This window comes from Mobula birostris, chromosome 18 (genome assembly GCF_030028105.1).
Source record: "Mobula birostris isolate sMobBir1 chromosome 18, sMobBir1.hap1, whole genome shotgun sequence".
NCBI lineage: Eukaryota > Metazoa > Chordata > Chondrichthyes > Myliobatiformes > Myliobatidae > Mobula > Mobula birostris.
Window position 1 is genome coordinate 55,597,465 of NC_092387.1, and position 22,446 is coordinate 55,619,910.

The 22,446-nt window shown below is 44.8% G+C and overlaps 1 long non-coding RNA gene and 1 pseudogene across 4 annotated transcripts in view; one reads left to right on the forward strand and one right to left on the reverse strand.

Moving 5' to 3' along the window:
• Positions 1-8,819: 8,819 nt before the first annotated feature.
• LOC140212132 (uncharacterized) overlaps positions 8,820-22,446 on the reverse strand; it is a 52,314-nt gene continuing 38,687 nt past the window's right edge. The window contains exons 4-6 of one of the 4 annotated variants that reach the window (XR_011889648.1): positions 12,887-13,023; positions 10,302-10,463; positions 8,820-9,511 (exon numbers count right to left, since the gene is read on the reverse strand). This is a non-coding gene — a long non-coding RNA (uncharacterized lncRNA). Of the gene's footprint in view, positions 9,512-10,301; positions 10,464-10,498; positions 11,522-12,886; positions 13,024-22,446 lie in introns of those variants that run through there. The other 3 variants (XR_011889649.1, XR_011889650.1, XR_011889651.1) reach the window with 3 other exon arrangements.
• LOC140212232 (CLIP-associating protein 1-B-like) lies at positions 13,362-20,869 on the forward strand (annotated as a pseudogene).

Genomic DNA, 22,446 nt, shown 5'->3' on the forward strand with positions numbered 1-22,446 from the left:
CATCCTTGCTGCAGGACTTTCAATAACCTGAGGTGATTGTTAGTGCGGGTTTCAGTTGAATAGCTGCTGCACTAGGAGACAAGAGACATATGGCTATGAACCAAGTGTTGCAGAAACTGGTTCTGTCATTGAAATACTAATAATAAAGTTAAGAGCTCGGTTGGGCTGTGCTGGATCTCAACTTGTTTACTGCCCACATTGTCAGTGCTAAGACTCGTAATTTATTTTGTATTTGGAATAAAATCAACATTTATACATTCCTGGAAGTACTGAATGTGAAGACACTACTTCTTGATTTTATTGTAACAGTATTGTGCTGACAATTCTTTAAAGGCGCAGGTAATAAATGATCAAGGGAGGTTTTCTCTGATCTGTATGCCATTCAGTACAGTACAAGGTCATGTAACATGGCCTTAAATAAAAGCAGGTAAGTTTTTATAAAAAAAGGTGCCACACAGAGTGAAGCTCCCTCTACAATGTGCCATCACACACTCTTGTCTGGGGTTAGGCACAGAGTGAAGCTCCCTTCACCCTGTCCCATCACACACTCCCAAGGGCAGATTCAGAGCAAAGCTCTCTCTACACTGTGCCATCACACACTCCTTTCTGGAGTCAGGCACAGAGTGAAGCTCTCTCTGTGTTGTTGTTCAGCCTAGCTAGTGCTGCTGCCACCATGGCAGTAACTTTCACAGTTCAGGACCTGTTGCCCAGTGTGTGCTGCCTTTGCTCAGGACGTCCTGAGTCAAATAGTCACACCACCCTGAACTTTGGGGTGAAACCAAGCTGTCCTCCAGCTGCTGTTGCCATCAGACAGACCTTGCTTCATTGACCGGGAGCTTCTCCTCCTCCAGCCTCGCGGGTGCCCCGCGGGTAACCTTCTGCATCATGGTGACCAACCTTTCCTGCTTGCACCTCCCCACCCCCTCACCCATCGCTGATCGTGTGTGCGGGGCGGCCGTGCCTGTGATCTCACAGGAGTGGATAATCGTAAACCTGGTCATTGTCAGAAGATCAGTCAGCACAGCCACTTCATGTACAAACACACCTACAAGCCCAGTTAAATGGAAGGTGCTTGGCTCCCCCTTCACCTCCCCCCACCCCCGCATCGCCTCGCTCTCCCAGCGGCCAATCAGTTGTGCTGTTGCTGTACATTTTAGGGGGGTTTACCCATCCATGTTTGTAACTGCATGTATGAAAATATTCATAGTTTTATTGGTTTCATATTTATTTTAAAAGTCACAGAATAAACACTAACCTCTTACTGCCTTTTGTCAGTTTTGTTGAAAAAAACTGCCCATATTTAATTCGAGATAACAGCCAGTAGGGCAAAACATTTGGACATCCATCCCTGCCATCTACACGCTCACCCCTCACCTCTGTCTGTCCACCTGCTCAGAAGTTTCATTTTCTCCTGTGTGGCGTACACCTTTGCAAATTTAATGGAGCCTTGTCCACTCATTGGCCACTTTATTAGATACATCTGTACACCTGCTTGTTAATACAAATATCTCATCAGCCAATCATGTGACGGCAACTCAATTCATAAAACCACGTGGACCTGGTCAAGAGGTACAATTGCTGTTCAGACCAGAATGGGGAAGAAATATGATCCAAGTGATTTTGACCAGGAAATGATTGTTGGTGCCAGATGGGGTGGTTTGAGTATCTCAGAAATCGCTGATCTCCTGGGATTTTCACACACAACAGTCTCTAAACTTTACAGAGAATGGTGCGAAACACAAAAAAACATCCAGTGAGTGGCCATTCTGTGGGCAAAAACACCTTGTTAATGAAAGAGGACCTAAAGGAATGGCCGGACTGGTTCAAGCTGTCAGGAAGGCAACGGTAACTCAAATAACCAATGTGTTACAACAATGGTGTGCAGAAGAGCTTCCCTGAATACCCAAACTTTGAAAACTGAAGTGGATGGGCTATAGCAGCAGAAGAACACAAACGTATACTCATTGACCACTTTACTAGTTACAGAAAATACCTAATAAAGTGGCCAGTGAGTGTAGGAAGCAGTATTCCTGGGCTGCCCATTCCCAACAGTTTAGTCCAGTTCAGTTTATCATGTATTACTCTATGCTGCTGCTGCAAAACAACAAATTTCACAGCATACTGTGTGTCCATTGAGCACATTTACAAGGAGCGTTGCCATAACAAAGCATCAACCATCATCAAGGACCCCCAGCATCCAGCCCATGCCTTCTTCTCACTACTGCCATCAGGCAAGGAGATAAAAGAGCCTTAGGTCTCATACCTTCAGGTTTAGGGACAGTTACAGTTACCCTACAACCATCAGCATGGAGAATTTTACTCACTTCCATTCAGAACAGGTTCCACGACCTTCAGATTCACTTTCAAGGACATTACAACTCATGTTCTTAGTATAATCAATCAATTAATTAGATTAGATTATGAGGACACACAGACCCCTTTTATTGTCATTTAATAATGAGACAATGTTCTTCCAGAATGATATCACAGAAACACAAGACAGACCAAGACTGGAAAACTGACAAAAACCACATAATTATAACATATAGTTACAACAGTGCAAAACAATACCGTAATTTAATAAAGAGCAGACCATGGGCACGGTAAAAAAGAGTCTCAAAGTCTCTCGAAAGTCTCATCATCTCACACAGACGGTAGAAGGAAGAAAACTCTCCCTGCCATGAACCTCCAGTATCGCAAACTTGCTGATGCAGCACCCTGGAAGCACCCGGCCACAGCCGACTCTTGAGTCCATCCGAAAACTTCGAGCCTCCGACCAGCCCTCCGACACCAAGCACCGAGCATCATCTCTGCCGAGCGCTTCGACCCTGGCCCCGGCCGCCAAACAATAGGCAAAGCCGAGGATTTGGGGCCCTCCTCCGGAGATTCTCGATCGCACAGTAGCAGCGGCAGCGAAGTGGGCATTTTCAGAAGTTTCTCTAGATGTTCCTCCGTGCTGTCTCCATCAAATCAGGATTGTGCACGGTACCCTACTTAACAAACACAGATATCATTCTGGAGTGACCGCACGCGCTGTGTCGCACCGCCATCTTCTCCTCCCCTTAATTAGCTAATTTATTTATTTGTTTATTCATTTATTTATCTGTACATGCAGTTTGTCTTCTTTTGCACAGTGGTTGTTTATCAGCCTTTGTTTATGTATGGTTGTTCATAAATTCTATTATATGTCTTTATTTTACTGTAAATGCCTGCAAAGAAAATTAATCTCAATGTTGTATATGGTGACATACACATACTTTCGTAATAGATTTTGATACATCAGTGTCAGTAAACCTAACTCTGACTCATAAAAATAAACCAGAATTGCTTTAGATAAATTCAGAGAGATCCGGGTGTTCCGGTGAATTCACAAAAAGCTGTGAATCTTTGATGATCCAGCACTCTCTGTACTGATACCTGACTGATAGCTCTTCCAGACTATTGGATGTCAAAAAAAAATCTCAGTGCAGTTTTAATTCAGAGCAGCACACAAAATAAGGAGTGGATTTTCTCAGCAGTGAGAGAGCCTGGGACAAGAGTTCAGAGGCTCTGAATACGAGGGCATCTGTTAGAACCGAGATGAGGAAGAATTTCTTCTACCATTGGGTGGTGAATCTGTGAAATCCCTTGGCATAGACTGCTGTGGAGACCAAATCAATGACCTGATAGAAGTTTATTAAATGATGAGAGGCATAGTTAGCGTAGACAGAGAGTCAGCTTCAGTCCTGAGGAAGGGTCTCAGCCCAAAACGTCAACTATTTATTCATTTCCATAGACGCCGCCTGACCTGCTGAGTTCCAGCATTCTGTGTGTGTTACTTTAGATAGAGAGTCTTTACTTGTCAATACTGGAGGTCATCGCTTTGAAGTGAGAGAAGAAAAGTTCAAAGGAGATGCATGAGGCAAGTTTTTGTTTACACAGAAAATGAGTGTCTGGAATGTGTTGCCAAGGTGGAGTGGTGGAAGCAGAGACGATAGTATTAGACATTGAGTTGATGATGTCCAGTAGCTTTTTCTGGAGGGCAACAATGAGGAGCAAATCTCACCATTACAGCTGTTTTATTAGCTGTTTGCAGGTCAGACAGGGTCAGGCTGTATCAGCAGGCAAGGCAGGGAAAGTAGTCACAGAGGAACCTCAGAACATGCTCTCCTTTCATACTGCAAACAGGTATGAATGCTATTGGATAAGAAACCAGTGAACAGGTACCGACTGATTCACACTTCAGCTTCACAGGCGAAGAAACTACAGAAATATTGAACCAAATATGCTACAAGTTACTAGAAGTTTAAAGACAAACAGATTGCAGGAGTCATGCATCTGTTTTGCGCGGGTTGCTTTGACCCCAGCACCTGCAGAATATTTTGTGTTTATGCGTCTGTTTTCTATCTGCATTGTATTCTGAGTTGCGCATTTATTATGGTAACTAGTCATATGGGTAGGGTGTGGTAAAATTATTATCATCAACTGCCTATGAAGAGCTGCATCTCTGTCTGTCCTTAGCCTTGGCAGTGTTTAGGGCTTCCTTCATCGTGCCTGTAGCTTCCTCTCAGTTTTCACATCCGTCAGTCATGCAAATCCCAGGTGGAGACTTCGGAGTACTGTCACACTCAGATATAGGATTTTTCATTACTGTTTCCGTAACATTTTCTTTTGATCTCTCAGGGTGATTAGACCTGAGCTGAACCCTCTGAATCTGGAGGACCGATGGACTGCTCTTCGTCTGGCTTCTACTCTTTGATCTGTTTAGCATGGGTGACCCTACCGAGAGTCAAAGTACAAGGCCCTAACTCCAGTTAACATAGCTCTCTGGGTCATTGAGGCATGCAAGCCTCCAAACTCTAGGACAAGGTCGTGGTCCTGTTGGAGGGGCATAGTAAAAGTGAAGGGAATAAGTTACGCCTGCCTTGCCTGCGGCAGTATGCAGCTGGCAGCCGATGGATGTCGTATCTTTTATTGACTGCTCAGTTACGCTCAATTTCACTTTGTTTCATCACTTCAAGATTGTATGTTTTCTAATTACTAATAAAAGATTGAATATGTATCTTCACCTTTGAAACAATCATTATTGGAGCTGAACGTGCATCATACAAGGATAACAAATCCAAGAGGCATATGAACAGGGCAAAAATATAGGGATACAGACCATGTGGGATTAGTTTAAATTGGCATCATGGTTAGCATATTCATGGTGGACTGAATGGCCTACTCCATGTTAAATTTTACCGCCAGTTCGGAAAATGTTTCCAAATATTAGTCTTGTACTTTCAATCATTGTGCTCTTAGCCATGGTTCTTCATTTAAAAGCCGTAAAAAAAAATCCTTTATAAGTGACAATTACACAGCATTTTAGCTTGGAATTCATTGCAGCAACCTCCAGGCAAGATGCCGGGTCAGATCACTGGGTGAGTGGCTGTGCTGTGGCATAACTGCCATCCTGTGTCTGGCACTGGAAATGCAGTAGACAGACAATGTTGATCCTTTTGGAAAACAGGTCAAACTGCAGATATTGCAATCTGAAGTTGAAAAAGAAAAGCTGGAAGAACTCAGCTAGTCAAGTGCATCTGTGAAAAATAAATTGATCAATATTTTAGTTCAGTAACCCTTCCTCTCCTGAGGAAAGATCACTAACTCATATATGAATATGTGAGCAGAATTAAGGCATTCAGCCCATCGAGTCTGCTCCACCATTCAATTATGACTGATACTTTTTTTTCCAATCCTATTCTCCTGCCTTCTCCATGTAGCCCTAAACACCCTTGCTAATCAAAAAATTATCAATCTCTACCTCAAATCACACCCAACTACTTTGCCTCCACAGCCAGTTGTGGCAATGAATTCCACTGATTCACCACCCTCTGGCTAAAGAAATTCCTCCTCATCTCTCTAGTTAAGGAAGTTGTTTCATTCTGAAGAACAGGACAGTTTGTCTCTGAGCTTGAGACAGAACTATCTAGAAAAGGGAGAGAAGTAGCAAAAAACTTTCAAATGAAATTGGATGTTAATAGCAAAGGTGATAAAAGGGATGGGTTCCTTTGGGATGCAGGAAACAGCATCAATTTAGTCATCAATATCTAATACAGAAAGAGTTGGTAAGTCGTACCAGAGAAGGTTTGGAACAGGGACTCCTCCACATAGTCAACTAAGGCCTACGACAATGCCTGTGGCTGTATTTTTGATTTGTAGGAACTGAGAGGATTCAAAGGACAAGTTGTTCAGGGTAAGATAAGTTCATCCAGTTGGATGAGAGTGTTACTGGATGAGAATTGTGGTAGAGAAAGACATAGAGAAAGGCTTTAGGGCTTTTCTGGTGGGGGCGGAGAAGACGGAAGTGAATAAAGACTGAGATGGGGCAATTAAATGAATTGGTGTTCTCCAGCTTTTTGTGAATGTGATGCACCTGAGCAAATTTCCATTCACCAAAACCGTTCTCCTGCCTTTCATCCTGTAACATTTGACACTGTTTCTAAGTAAGAACTTGCCAACCTCTGTTTTAAGTCTACCTGATGACTTGGCCTCCACAGCTGTCTGTGGCAATAAATTCCACAGATTCCACACTCTGACTAAAGAATTTCCTCCTCACCTCTTTTCTAAAGGGTCAAGCTTTAAGTTCCTTGAGGTCAATATCAAAAATGACCTGACTTGGTCCAACCAAGCAGAGTCCATTGTCAAGAAGGCCCACCAGCGCCTTTACTTCCTGAGAAAACTAAAGAAATTTGGCCTGTCCCCTAAAACCCTCACTAATTTTTAGAGAGGCACCATAGAAAGCATTCTTCTAGAGTGCATCGCAACCTGGTATGGAAGTTGTCCTGTCCAAGACTGGAAGAAGCTGCAGAAGATTGTGAACACAGCCCAGCACATCACACAAGCCAATCTTCTGTCCTTGGACTCACTTTATACCGCACGCTGTCGGAGCAGTGCTGCCAGGATAATCAAGGACACGACCCACCCAGCCAACACACTTTTCGTCCCTCTTCCCTCCGGGAGAAGGCTCAGGAGCTTGAAGACTCATACGGCCAGATTTGGGAACAGCTTCTTTCCAACTGTGATAAGACTGCTGAACGGATCCTGACCTGGATCTGGGCCGTACCCTTCAAATATCCGGACCTGCCTCTTGGTTTTTTCGCACTACCTTACTTTCCCTTTTCTATTTTCTATTTATGATTTATAATTTAAAATTTTAATATTTACTATCGATTTGTACTCCCAGGAGTGGGAAGTGCAGAATCAAATATCGCTGTGGTGATTGTACGTTCTAGTATCAATTGTTTGGCGACAATAAAGTATAAAGTATCTTTCTATTCTGAGGCTATGTCCTCAGGCCCTAGAATCCTCCACTACAGGAAAAGTCCTCTACACCTCTATTCCATCTCAGCCTTTCAATATTCAATAGGTTTCAATGAGATCCGCCCCCCCACCGCCATTCTTCTAAACACCAGAGAATACAGGCCCAGAGCCATCAAATATTTCTCATACATTAACCCTTTTATTCGTAGGATCATTCTTGTAAACATCCTTTGGATCTTCTCCAATTTGACCACATCCTTTCTTAGATTGTTTTTCTTTTTAAGCCCATCACCCCTACTGGGGCAAAGACTGCTGACAGTAGCTCAACAAATTCCTCTGTCCTTGGCCAGACTTCCACACCGTGTCCAGGTGTAGCCCCCGTGTATCCTTCCTCTTCCAGGGATGAGGTCTTTGAGCCTTCTGTTAGTGTTCTGTAGCACTGGGTAGTGATGGAATGGAGATGCTAGCCCCATGCCCAACTCCCCTCCTTTTGCAGCCGACTTGTGACCGTTCATGGCAGAGTTCCTTTCTTAGATAAGGGGCTCAAAACCGGCACTGCCATCATTTGTAACTTTTTGCCATTTTCTCCTTTAATATAAAATCAATTAAAAAACTAACTAATGTTCACAGGGAACAGGGATTCGTTGCATAGAAGTCACCAAAGCCCACTTGCAGATATAACAAGTAATTTCAACTGCTCTGCGTGTGACCATAAGAAACTGAATAGATTTGTGAAGGCATCTCAGTATATCATGGAAGCTAGCCTCCCTTCATAGATTCTGTCATCACTTCATGCTGCTTTGGTAAAGCAACCAACATAATCAAAGACCCATCCCACCCCGGACAATCTCGCTTCTTCCCCTCTCTCATTGGAGATAAGCTACAAAGCCTGAAAGTGCATACCACCAGGCTCAGAGACAGCTTCCATCTGCTGTTATAAGAGTATTGAATGGTTTCCTACAACAATAATATGGACTCTTGACCTCACAATTTGCCTCATTATGGCCTTTCACCTTATTGTCTACCTTCTCTGCCACACTTTATTCTGCATTCTATTATTTCCCCTTGAACTACCTCAATTCTGGGCAGATAGGGCTTGTCAGCCATGGTTTGCAGCTCATCTGAGACAAGGAAAACTCTGATCTCAAACTTCTGCTGCCTTATGGCTATACTCACTCATAGTGGAGGGCCCAGGAGTAAACCCTTCAGGAGAAAAAAATCTGAAGCTGGAGAACCTAAGGCAATCCTACATTGAGTTCAATACTGACTGGCAGCTCCTGCGATGCCACAGCTAACAAACTGTGTTCACCTCTGCCATTCCTTTGGATCCATCAGCTGCATGGACAATAGCTTGCTCTCTATATGGTACTGCCCTGGCTTGCGTATTAGCTTGTATAACCGTAGAGAGCTAGAATGCAACATCCATTGTCAACCCTGACCAACAGAGGACCTCTCGCCACATCAATGCACTGATGTGATAAAATCATCTGTATAGACAGTGTGCAGAACAAAGTTTATTTCCATAGTATCTCAGTAGATCATTGGACATCAGGAAAGAAGTAAATAAGGTTGAAAGAGTACCGAGAAAAGTTACAAGGATGTTATGATTATGAGGATATGCAGTCCCCTTTTATTGTCATTTAGTAATGCATGCATTAAGAAATGATAAAAATATTTTTCCAGAATGATATCACAAAAACACACGACAAACCAACTTAAAAACTAACAAAAACCGCATAATTATAACATATAGTTACAACAATGCAAAGCAATACCGTAATTTGATAAGAACAGATCATGGCACAGTAAAAACCTCAGAGCCTCTCGAAAGTCCCATCATCTCACGCAGACGGTAAACCTCCAGTGCCGCCAACTTGTCGATGCAGCATCCCGGAAGCATCCGACCACAATCCGACTCCGAGTCCGTCTGAAGAACTCCGAGCCTCCGACCAGCTCTCCGACACTGATGCACCGAGCATCATCTCTACTGAACATTTCGACCCTGGCCCCGGCAACAGGCGATATGCAAAGCCGAGGATTTGGGGCCTTCGTCTCCAGAGATTCTCGATCGCACAGTAGTAGCGGCAGCGAAGCAGGCATTTCAGAAGTTACTCCAGATGTTCCTCTGCTCTTCACGGCTGTCCCCCATCAAATCCGGATTAATGCACGGCCCCTAGTTACACATATCGATATCAATTCGGAACGGCCGTTACTGGGTCTGGAGTACCTGAGTTATAAGGAAAGATTGAATTGAATATGACTTTATTCCTTAGAATGTAGAAGATTGAGAAAAGCTTTGATAGAGGCAAACAAAATTATGAGTGGTATAGATAGGGTAAATGCAAGCAGGTTTTTTTATCCCGTGGGGTCTGGGTGGGACTACAACCAGAGGTCACGAGTTAAGAGCGAAAGGTAATAAGTTTAAGGGGAACATGAGGGGAAACTTCTTCACTGAGAGGGTCATGGTACTGTGGAATGAGCTGCCAGCACAAGTGATGCATGCATGCTTGATTTCAACATCTGAGAAGACTGCATAGGTACATGGATGGTAGAGGTATGGAGTGCAGGTCGATGGGAATCAGCAGTTTAAGAGGTTTGGCACGGAGGAGATGGGCCAAAGGGCCTGTTTCTGTGCTGTACTTTCATATGATCCTGCATGTGACAATAATAAACCAATGTTATTTAGGACGCTAAATGATAAGCAAGCCTTGGTTATGGGACTAAGAGCCCGCCCGCGGAGGTTGAGGGGGGCTTTGTTGGGGGTGAGGAGTCTATAGCTCTTTGCGGCTCTGGAAATAGCCTTTGTTTAAGCGAGGAGGTTATGGCTCTTTCTGGTAGCTCTTGAAAGATCCTTGGTTGGATTGGGTAAAGGCTGGTCACGATGCTGACATAACTGGCATTGGCAACTAGAGTCCGCCTTTAGTGCCTGCCAAAACAGAGAAAGCCTGTCCCCAACACAGATTCGGCCCCGGGCACTGGCGAATCAAATTTAAAGTTTGAAAATTATGTCATGAAACCTTTAGGGTCGATTGGCTGAGATCGATCTTCCGTCCGAAAATCCCACCAATTTCAGAGTCAGAGTAAGATGTTTCTCTGGTGGGTATGTTCTGAAAGCCAACCTGAACTCAATGGGCTGAATAGGCACCCTCCTGCATCATGAGGAACTGTGACTTCCAGTACTAACAAAAGAAAATCAGACTGTCTCACATTTCAAGGCCATGTTATTTACTCGTTTATTGTCATTTGCACAAGTGCACGTATGCATAAGTACAATGAATAACGTGTTGTACACCACATAGCATAACGTTCACAAGAAAAGCATAAATTATATATAATAATAAAAACACAATTAGAATAAAAAGAAAATAAAATCTATTGGCTAAAATATAATGACAATTAATGATTAACCTGTAATTATTAATTAACTATTATCCTGGAACTCCAACCATGTTGGAAACTGTGATGCACTTTCAGGTCAAATATCCAGAGCTTCGTCAGTTTTAAGAACTGTAGCCAACACTGTTAATCAAACAGTATTTTCAGGTTGTTTCAGCATTACACGCCCTCTGTCGTCTCGGTAATGCAACTGCCACAAAGATTAGCGGCATCAATAACAATTAATAGACATGGAGTGCTGCTCACGAGCTCAGGGGAAAACACTCTCCTCAGCCCATCCTGTTCCAAAACGTACAGAGAGAGATAAAGCTAGGAGGAACGTGAAGAAGAATGCTTCATCCAGAGGGCAATTAAAATCTGAAACATGTGACTATTGTTATTTAATAATTATTATATTTTGCACTACTTTAGATGGTACTGCAGTCTGGATCATTCTGCTACACGGCACTTGTCACAGTATTTGTTTTATTACTCTGTGTGCTCCATGTAAACACGGAATTTCATTGCACCTTTGTGTCTACGACAATAAACTAATCTGTCTATCTATCTATCCAAGGTATTGGTAGAGGAAGTTATTCTCACAACAGAAGTTTGCTGATTCAAGACCCACCCCAGGAAGCTGAGTACAAGGAATCTCATCTGAGGGTGTGTAGCATTGTTGGAGGGTCTTTCCTTGGATGGGACTTTAAACCGAGATCCAGGTTCACTGATGGACTTTAAGAGCCCCACTAAACTATTACAGAGAATAGCAAGAACGTCCAGCCACCCAGACTCTGTCTTTGGGGAGTCTTTAGTGCAGTCTAGTAACCAAATGCCTGTAGACATGTCTTGACAGTCAGACCTATGATGTATAAAAGAAATTCACAAAAGTATTGTCGCAAAAGTCCTAAACAGAAGCTTAAGCTTTATTTTAAACACTAGAGATTCAGCAGATGCTGGAAATCCAGAGCAAAACACACAAATGCTGAAGGAATTTTGCAGGTCAGGCAGCATCTATAGAGAGGGAATAAATAGTCAACATTTCTGGTCAAGATCCTGATTCCTTATCACAGAACATACTGCCCTCTTACCTTCTAAGCATCCCATCCCAAAATTTTGATTATATATTCCCCTCTATAGATGTTGCCTGACCTGCTGAGTTTATTAGCTTTATTTTAATTATGTCCTTAAACATTAATTTAAATAACTAATAAAATATGTCCTTTCCTCTGGAGCTGTTGCCCCCTTTCATTGAATGGGGGGGGTCACCATATTTGCCCCAAGTTTAATCCATTTGGGGACAGATTTAGCTTGAGAGCTCAGCGTCTATGGAAAGCCATGTTGTCTTGCTAGGACTCCATGCAGTTGGCAGGGTTTGGATGGAAGACACTTCTGCTAAGTCCAGAAAACAGGAATTCCATAGAGAATCCCAGGTAAGGCCCAGAGTTAAGTGGTTTTCACGCAGAACAACTCCTTCTAAGGTCAGACATAACACTACTGTTTAAGAAACATTGACTTCTGCAGATTGGTGACCATACTTCAAAACAAAATTCATTGGCCATGAAATACTTTTGGATATCTAGAGGTGAGATCAATAGCTTCTGTTCAAAAAAAGTTCATCTGTGAACCCACTTACAAGTAGATTTTAATGCTAAACACAAGAGATTCTGCAGATTCTGGAAATCAAGGGTAACACACAGATAATGTTCGTGGAGCTCAGCAGGTCAGGCAGCATCTATGGAAAAGAATAAAGGGTCGACATTTTGGGAAGGGTCTTGATTCAAAATATTGAATCTTTCTTCCTTTCCACAGATGCAATCTGACCTGCTGAGTTCCTCCAGCATTTTGTGGAGATTTTAATTCCCCCACTTTCACTTTTAGTTCTTGTTAAAAATAAATCTAATTTTGGGTTGATCCATGTATGGATTTAGAAAGTCAATGCCCAAACCCCAAGTTCCCTTACAGCCCCTGCTGGAAGGTGCTGGCTCTGGCTCCTGGACTGTGTCTGGTTTGAACAACTGAGAGCTGGTGTTGTTCTACGTGTTGGATATGTGGAGTCACACCCAACTCAGGGCAGCACCAATTCTGATGGGTCCTGTCTGCTGGGTGGGTGATAGACTGTCAACCAGGACATTAACAGAGGCACCGCCAATGTTCTCAGCTCCAAGAGCAGAGACTGAGTGTGGGCAGTAGGAATTAGCCACAGCTCTTGATGCAGAATACTTACTCCTGAGGCTGTGGATTGGTGACAATGCTCATGAAAGTTGTTGTCCGCACTGCTAATTCATAGAATGAGCTTCCAGAAACTGCAGATAAATGCCCCCTGCATTGCTTCCTGTTGTGGAAGGTCTCTGAGCTTGACAGCTGAATTGGAAGAGGGGTAAAAGAAAGAGACATGCTCAGAGACAGAGACACACACACTGACTGAGACCGAGAGGGGAGATGGAGGTCTTGAACTACACACAGTCTCTTCCCCGACGGTAATTGAAATGGGACTAGTCAGTACAGGTACCAATGATTAAAAAGAGACTGTGTATGTACTGGCTGGATTAACACAGAAATACACACAGCAGCATGGGCTTTATTTTTTGTTAGTTCTGCTTATAAAGTGTACACAAAAAGGAAAACAGATTCAGTCTTTTGGTAGGCATAAAGGATTTAACACTGCTTTTTAATTCCATCTGGAAACAGCAAACGGATAAATGGTGGTCGGTAGTGTGAGGGGTGTCAGAACCTCACTGGAAATCACAGTATTTGACGAAGTGAAGGACTATGTGATGCCATCTGTGTTTCCAGAACTACCTGGCATTAAAGACCGTGCCATTTCTTGCATCAAGCACACTTGGCCGAGGAGAGGAACAAGACTCCCCCGCTTTGTGGCTTGGACACAAAGCTCTGTTGCTGAAGCCATGAGACGCTCCACCCATTTCCCTCTCCGGCTGTTGAATACGATTCCCAAGTCAGGAAAGCATTGCTTGGCAGGTAATTCTTTGCCGTGGGGAGGCTGACCAGATGGAGGGGGCCTCGCTTATTACCTCGTGTAGGGGAGAACTGGGAAAAGAAGGTAAACATATCCCAGAAGTGCTGCATAAACAGTGCCTCCAACATTGCCATAGACCCCTCCCATCCTTCCCACAGTCTCTGTGACCTCCTACCCTCAGGCAGAAGGTACTGCAGAAGAAGAACCAAAACTGTCAGACTGGGTGACAGCTTCTTCTCCCAGGCTGTTAACACGCTGCTGCCTGTGCGAATGCCCTGCTGCCTCCACCCCCACCTACTCCTCAACTCATAGACACACCCTCATCCTCCACCGGTCACTTCTCATCTTTTAATGCTGCTGTTCCACATATTTATATGACTGCTTGGTTTATTATAATAGTGTCAGGAACATTATACAGTCTTACATAAACATGCATCTCGCACTTTATGTGAACCTGTCAATCTTCAGGCCATGCCACTGAGGGATTTATGCGCAGGTTATTTTGTGACCATATGTGCTGTGTGTGACTACACGTGCTGTGTTTTGTACTCTGGTCCCAGAGGAACAATGTTTCATTTAGCTGTATATGTGGGTCGTTGAACGACTGTTAAGCTTAAACTTGAAATGTTGCTTGAAGCAGCACCAAGTAAGACAAGGAGATCAAGGAAGAATATTTCCTGTTAATCAGGACTTTTGGAGCAGGTTTGGGAAAGGGTCCTGGAACTTTCAAAAGCAATTCTTCTTGGGACTTCTGACAATCCAGATGCAGTTCTTAAAGGAGTCCATCTCTTTGGTAAGAATCAATCTTTGTCATTGTTCTAATCACCCCAAACCTTATTCATCCCACCAGTCAGTGCCGCTATTTTGGGGATCAGTAGTCAGAAAATAGCAGGCACCCTGGCAAGGAACAGGGGGTGTTCAAGCCCAGAGCCAAAAATCGCACCGGCTCAGAACTGTGCAGCGAGTTTGTAGAACTTCAGGGAAGTGTAAATTCCACTCTTAAATCATCCAGTGTGTCACAGAGAGTAGAACCAGGTGACAGATCAACAGACCTATGATCTCAAGTCGTGTGTGAAGCCTGTATAATGTTAGGGTATCTCTCATCTGTTCTGGGAAACTGGTTTGAACATGGGGCAGAAGCTATTATGCCAACACTATTCGACCTTGTTCCTAATAGTGCCAAAGTTATGGCTACATCTGGTTCAGCAGCCATCAGATTAATTGTTCCACATGTGCACTTCCATAGATTAATACCTATTATCTCAAGCAACTGTGCACCACAGTCTGTGGCAGTTCGGAGGCGTTCATCTGAATTTTTGGAAAGGTTGCTGCTGGAATGGCAAACACATTAGAAAAACATTCATCACTTCTGGCTGAAACATTAAAGAAGGGTATCCATGATTCTGATTCAGGAGTTAGACTAGAAGCTTGAAAAGTATATTGGGATTTTCACAAACCACTTTAGCAGAGAAGCTGAAATGTTGTTCAATTGATTGGAACTTGCCTATCAGAAGCCCCTGGAGTCCCAACTGAAAAATTCAGACAGCATTGTGTCTTTGCCTCAATCTGATCATTCGTCATGATGGGTGACTTCAATCTACATGTAGATTGGGTGAACCAAATTGGTAAAGGTGCTGAAGAAGAGGATTTCTTGGAATGTATGCGGGATGGTTTTTTGAACCAACATGTGAGGAACCAACTAGACAGCAGGCTATTCTAGACTGGGTTTTGAGCAATGAGGAAGGGTTAATTAGCAATCTTGTCGTGAGAGGCCCCTTGGGTAAGAGTGACCATAATATGGTGGAATTCTTCATTAAGATAGAGAGTAACATAGTTAATTCAGAAACAAGGGTTCTGAAGTAAAAAGAGAGGTAACTTTGAAGGTATGAGACGTGAATTAGCTAAGATAGACTGGCGAATGACACTTAAAGGGTTGACGGTGGATATGCAACGGCAAGCATTTAAAGATTGCATGGATGAACTACAACAATTGTTCATCCCAGTTTGGCAAAAGAATAAATCAAGGAAGGTAGTGCACCCATGGCTGACAAGGGAAATTAGGGATAGTATCAATTGGAAAGAAGAAGCATACAAATTAGCCAGAAAAAGTGGCTCACCTGAGGACTGGGAGAAATTCAGAGTTCAGCAGAGGATGACAAAGGGCTTAATTAGGAAGGGGAGAAAAGATTATGAGAGAAAACTGGCAGGGAACATAAACACTGACTGTAAAAGCTTTTATAGATATGTGAAAAGAAAAAGATTGGTTAAGACAAATGTAGGTCCCCTACAGACAGAAACAGGTGAATTGATTATGGGGAGCAAGGACATGGCAGACCAATTGAATAATTACTTTGGTTCTGTCTTCACTAAGGAGGACATAAATAATCTTCTAGAAATAGTAGGGGACAGAGGGTCCAGTGAGATGGAGGAACTGAGCGAAATACATGTTAGTAGGGAAGTGGTGTTAGGTAAATTGAAGGGATTAAAGGCAGATAAATCCCCAGGGCCAGATGGTCTGCATCCCAGAGTGCTTAAGGAAGTAGCCCAAGAAATAGTGGATGCATAAGTGATAATTTTTCAAAACTCTTTAGATCCTGGACTAGTTCCTGAGGATTGGAGGGTGGCCAATGTAACCCCACTTTTTAAAAAAGGAGGGAGAGAGAAACCGGGGAATTATAGACCGGTTAGCCTAACATTGGTGGTGGGGAAACTGCTAGAGTCAGTTATCAAAGATGTGATAACAGCACATTTGGAAAGCAGTGAAATCATCGGACAAAGTCAGCATGGATTTGTGAAAGGAAAATCATGTCTGACGAATCTCATAGAATTTTTTGAGGATGTAACTAGTAGAGTGGATAGGGGGAACCAGTGGATGTGGTATATTTAGATTTTCAAAAGGCTTTTGACAAGGTCCCACACGGGAGATTAGTGTGCAAACTTAAAGCACACGGTATTGAGGGTAAGGTATTGATGTGGATAGAGAATTGGTTGGCAGACAGGAAGCAAAGAGTGGGAATAATCGGGACCTTTTCAGAATGGCAGGCAGTGACTAGTGGGGTACCGCAAGGCTTAGTGCTGGGACCCCAGTTGTTTACAATATATAATAATGACTTGGATGAGGGAATTAAATGCAGCATCTCCAAGTTTGCGGATGACACGAAGCTGGGCGGCAGTGTTAGCTGTGAGGAGGATGCTAAGAGGATGCAGGGTGACTTGGATAGGTTAGGTGAGTGGGCAAATTCATGGCAGAAGCAATTTAATGTGGATAAATGTGAAGTTATCCACTTTGGTGGCAAAAACAGGAAAACAGATTATTATCTGAATGGTGGCCGATTAGGAAAAGGGGAGGTGCAACGAGACCTGGGTGTCATTATACACCAGTCATTGAAAGTGAGCATGCAGATACAGCAGACGGTGAAAAAGGCGAATGGTATGCTGGCATTTATAGCAAGAGGATTGGAGTACAGGAGCAGGGAGGTACTACTGCAGTTGTACAAGGCCTTGGTGAGACCACACCTGGAGTATTGTGTGCAGTTTTGGTCCCCTAATCTGAGGAAAGACATCCTTGCCATAGAGGGAGTACAAAGAAGGTTCACCAGATTGATTCCTGGGATGGCAGGACTTTCATATGATGAAAGACTGGATGAACTAGGCTTATACTTGTTGGAATTTAGAAGATTGACAGGGGATCTGATTGAAATGTATAAAATCCTAAAAGGATTGGACAAGCTAGATGCAGGAAGATTGTTCCTGATGTTGGGGGGGTCCAGAACGAGGGGTCACAGTTTGAGGATAAAGGGGAAGCCTCTTAGGACCGAGATGAGGAAAAACTTCTTCACACAGGGAGTGGTGAATCTGTGGAATTCTCTGCCACAGGAAACAGCTGAGGCCACTTCACTGGCTATATTTAAGAGGGAGTTAGATATGGCCCTTGTGGCTAAAGGGATCAGGGAATATGGAGGGAAGGCTGGTACAGGGTTCTGAATTGGATGATCAGCCATGATCATACTGAATGGCGGTGCAGGCTCGAAGGGCTGAATGGCCTACTCTTGCACCTATTTTCTATGTTTCTATGTTTCTATGTCATTTAGTTCTCAAGAAAGCCTACGTTGGCCCCTGTCCACGAAGTGGAGTCCAACTGGAAGTACAGTACCACGAGCCTCTACAGTTTGTATCCACCACGGGTGCTCTGCTACGCTCTCGCATTGATGTTGATATGAATGCAGCTGCTAACGCCAAGTCACGTTTTACTGCAACTCCGAGCAACACGCCCGGACATTTTAGCTCGGCTTCAGCTTTACCTCCAGGATCCGATGTTTCCCTAGGTCGGGTGCGGTCTAGTTGCCAGGGCGCTGGGAGCGCAACCGGTGTTGCCAGCACACCCTCTGATACCAGAGGACGCAGCAGAGCTAAAGTAGTTTCACCGTCCCAACTGGGAAGCAGATCAAGTTCACCTGGTAAGCTCCTCTGTGACGCTTACTCCGGCATGAGCAGTGGACCTCAGAAGGTTTCGTTTGCACCACAAGGATCCGAGAAACGGAGCAAGATCCCCCACAGTCAGGGATGCAGTAGGGAAGCTAGTTCCGACAGGTTGGGATTAGATCGATATGGGCTTGGACAGGCTGGTCGTTTACCCGTCACTGTAAATGCCATGAGGATCCTGAACACAAGCACAGAAGTGGAAGCTGCAGTTCCAGATGCCTTGAAAAAACCTATAAGGAGGCGATACATTTATCCTGATGATGACACCAACAGCGATGTTTCTAGTGCTTGTTCAGAACGATCTTATGGCTCCAGAAATGGAGGTATTCCACACTACTTGTGTCAGACAGAAGATGTGGCAGAGGTCGTAAACCACTGTGCCAGCTCAAATTGGTCCGAAAGGAAAGAAGGGCTTGTAGGCCTTTGAAATCTATTAAAAAGTCAGAGAACGTTAAGCCGTGTTGAATTGAAGCGTTTGTGTGAAATCATCACTCGTATGCTTGCAGATCCTCATAGCAAGAGAGTATTCAGCATGTTCTTGGAGAAGCTAGTAGATTTCATCATAATCCGTAAAGAAGGTCGACAGGATTGGCTGTTCGTACTGTTGACTCAGTTTTTAAAGAAGATGGGGGCTGATTTGCTTGGTTCTGTGCAAGCCAAAGGTCAGAAGGCACTAGATGTCACCAGAGAGTCTTTCTCATTTGATCAGCAATTCAATATTCTAATGTGATTTATTGTGGATCAAACACAAATGCCTAATCTCAAGGTGAAAGTGTCACAAAGGCGGGGCATTAGGAGCAAGGGTGGACCCAAATGCAAGACACATCTTGTGAGGTTACTTAGATTTAGTTTATTGTTCGATACCATGAGAGCTAGACAGGAGCAGGAGTAGTGAACTGGACAAGGACTCAGGACTACTACTAGGCTGGGACTAGGGGTCTGGGCTAGGACTCGGAATTGGATCCCAGAACTAGAGGAGACATTAAGTGGCTAGGGTATGGACTCCGAGCTAGAGATGGGCAAGGACCCAGTACCTGGGTCTTGCCTCGGGCTCGGACCCCAGAACCAGGCATGGACATGACATGGGCTAGGGAGAGGAGGAACATGGAAAACAGAGCCTCAGTCTTGGGACAGCAGGTATATGGAACCATGGACACATACACAGAGCACAGAGTCGGGACCCCTCCTTGGGTACAGGGCATAGGGCCGGGACTCACAGACAGAACAGAGAGCCGGGACCCCTCCTTGGGTACAGGACATAGGGCCGGGACTCATGACCCTCCGCGGGGCAACGGCAAGACGGCCTGACTTACCCCTCGGAGGCAAGGACAAGACAAGACAGAACATGACCCCCCGCGGGGCAACGGCAAGACGGCCAGACTTACCCCACGGAGGCGAGGACAAGACAAGACCAACACGAATGAACACCAGACAGTACCTACCTAGCTCCGGCGATGGAACTAGGCCGAAGTGCAGGCGGGGGCTGCAGATGAGGGCTAGAGACGAGAGGGGCAGAGAAGGGATTCAGACAAGGGGGTAGGACAGGAATCACAGACCGCCAGGGCCAGGACTTGACCCAGAACTGGGAAGCCACCAGGGCCAAGACTTGACATGGTACTTGAATGCCACCAGGACCAGGACTTGAGTTGGTGCTAGAATGCCGCCAGGGCCAGGACTTGACTTGGTGCTAGAATGCCGCCAGGGCCAGGACTTGACTTGGTGCTAGAATGCCGCCAGGGCCAGGACTTGACTTGAAGCCTCTGGGTAGTGACGAGCTCTCGACTCGGCCCGGGAACAGTAGACAGTGGCTCCTGATTCTCTCCGGCGGGTTAACTGACGGACCCACCATGACGAGGAAACTTTGCAGGCTCCCTTTGGCGAGGTAACTGGACAGGGTTGCTCTGGTGAGGAAAGGTGAATTACCGGCACTCGCTTTGGCAGAGACTAGGCTTGCTCCGGCCACATGACATCGGCACACCATGCCTTTGATGACTTTGCAGAGGCTCCCGCGCCGGATGGCTGAAAGCCGGAGACTATAAACTACTGGTTCAGCCGAGCGTTAATTGCCTCTAATCACCAAAGTCAAGGGACATGGGAAAACAGGGAATCAACGGTCCGGATCGTAACATAAACAAGGTAAATTTAAAGGGACCCCGATCCGGACCATGACAGAAAGTTGCTACTTTGAAGTACATTGAGAGGCTGGCCAGGGCAATGGACCCAGCAGATTTTGTTAATTCTAGTAAGACTTGCCTTGCTGGGTCCCATATCATAACCTGGATAACTGAACCAAAGAGCTCTGATGTGAGGACAGTGCACAGTGGGTTGAGTGATGAGAGGTTGGCCAGGTCCTGTTCGAACACCTCTGGGCCTGGTGAAATTGACCTGGAAGAAAAGTGTAAACAGGATGCGCAGGTCGTGTTGATTTCTCTGTTCGAGCTGAACACTCCTGAGTTCATTATGTTACTTGATGCTTGGCCAAAAACCTTCCAAGATGGTGCCAACAAGCTCCTTTATCATCATTTGAAGAACTCCAGCAATACTAGTGTGAGTTCACCCAGCAACACAATGGGGCGCGCACCTTCACGGCACTCCAGCAGTCAAACAAGCCCTCTTACTTCACCTACAAATTGTTCGCATGGTGGTCTTTCTCCAAGCACTGAAAACCTTAACTCCGATGGATCCCTTCGTGGGGTCACGCAAGCCATCCAGAATTTTAGTTTCCGCAGTCAAGAGGACTTGAATTAAACGAGATGGGAAGAAGGACTGTGATGTACTGTGAGATGGAGGAAGTGCATCGCCATCCTCTGATTTTCATGGTGAGCCTATGGAGGGAGGAAGAACAGCTCTTGACAACAAGACATCTTTGCTCAACACTCCACCACCACGGTCTTTCTCTGGGCCTCAGACTCGAGAGTACAATCCTTACAATTACTCAGGTACAATCAATGCGTTTGACTGAGGATGAGAGGTGACCTGATAGAGGTGTACAAGATGATGAGAGGCATTGATCGTGTGGATAGTCAGAGGCTTTTTCCCAGGGCTGAAGTGGCTAGCACGAGAGGGCACAGTTTTAAAGTGCTTGGAAGCAGGTACAGAGGAGATGTCAGGGATAAGTTTTTTACGCAGAGAGTGGTGAGTGAGTGGAATGAGCTGCTAGCGACGGAGGTGGAGCTGGATACGATAGGGTCTTTTAAGAGACTCCTGGATAGTTACATGGAGCACAGAAAAATAGAGGGCTATGGGTAACCCTAAGTAATTTCTAAGGTAAGGACATGTTCAGCACAGCTTTGTGGGCCGAAGGGCCTGTATTGTGCTGTAGGTTTTCCATGTTTCTATGTTTCTAACCTGCTCATGAAACTCTTCCCCAATACACTGTGTAAAGTACCTCAGACTGTGGCCTGATCCCCAGCTCTGTGCGAAGGCTGCTTTCCCAATGATGGATGCAGGAGGGGCAGATATGGCCAGCGAGGTCACACATGCAAACTTGGACCACAGATGGATCACCAGCACCAGAGACCAGTGAAGGCGAGGAACCAGTGGCCCCGGGACAAATCAGATGCTTAAACTGAAAAAGAATGAAGGGCTGTGTTAAAGGCTTCAGCACAAGAAGATGCTGGAAAGGCAGAGCAACACATGCAGAAATCTGGAGCAACTCAGCAGGTCAGGCAGCATCTCTGGAGGGGAATAAATAGTCGACATTTTAGGCTGAGTCCCTTCATCAGAACTGGAAAGGAAGGTGGTAGAAACCATGAATAAGAAGATGGAACTACTGTAAGTTCCTGCTTCTTGTTACTTAATAAGTACAGTGACTCCCATGTCCCATTTCATATGCTGATAGCTGTAATGTGAGCACAGGGTGAGAGCTGTTGCATAGGGTAATACAGTACTTACATTTCATAAACTCAACATCAGTAAGACACAGGAGATGGTGATGGACTTTAGGAAGACTAAGCCAACACTGCTCCCTGTTACTATCAATGGTGAGGATGTGCATATAATGAGGACCTACAAGTACCTGGGGGTGCACCTGGATGACAGGCTTGAGTGGAGCACCAACACAAAGGCTGTGTACAAGGGCCAAAGTCACCTCTACTTCCTGAGGAGACTGAAGTCCTTTGAAGACTCCAAACCTCTCCTTCACATGTTCTACCAGTCTGTTGTCGCAGAGCAATCTTCTATGCAGTCATGTGCTGGGGCAACGGCATCACCACAGGGTTGCCAACAGGCTCAATAAACTGGTAAGAAAGGCTGGTTCTGTTGTAGGAGTCAAACTGGACACGCTGGAGGCTGTGGTAGAACAAAGGACCCTACGGAAAATCCTG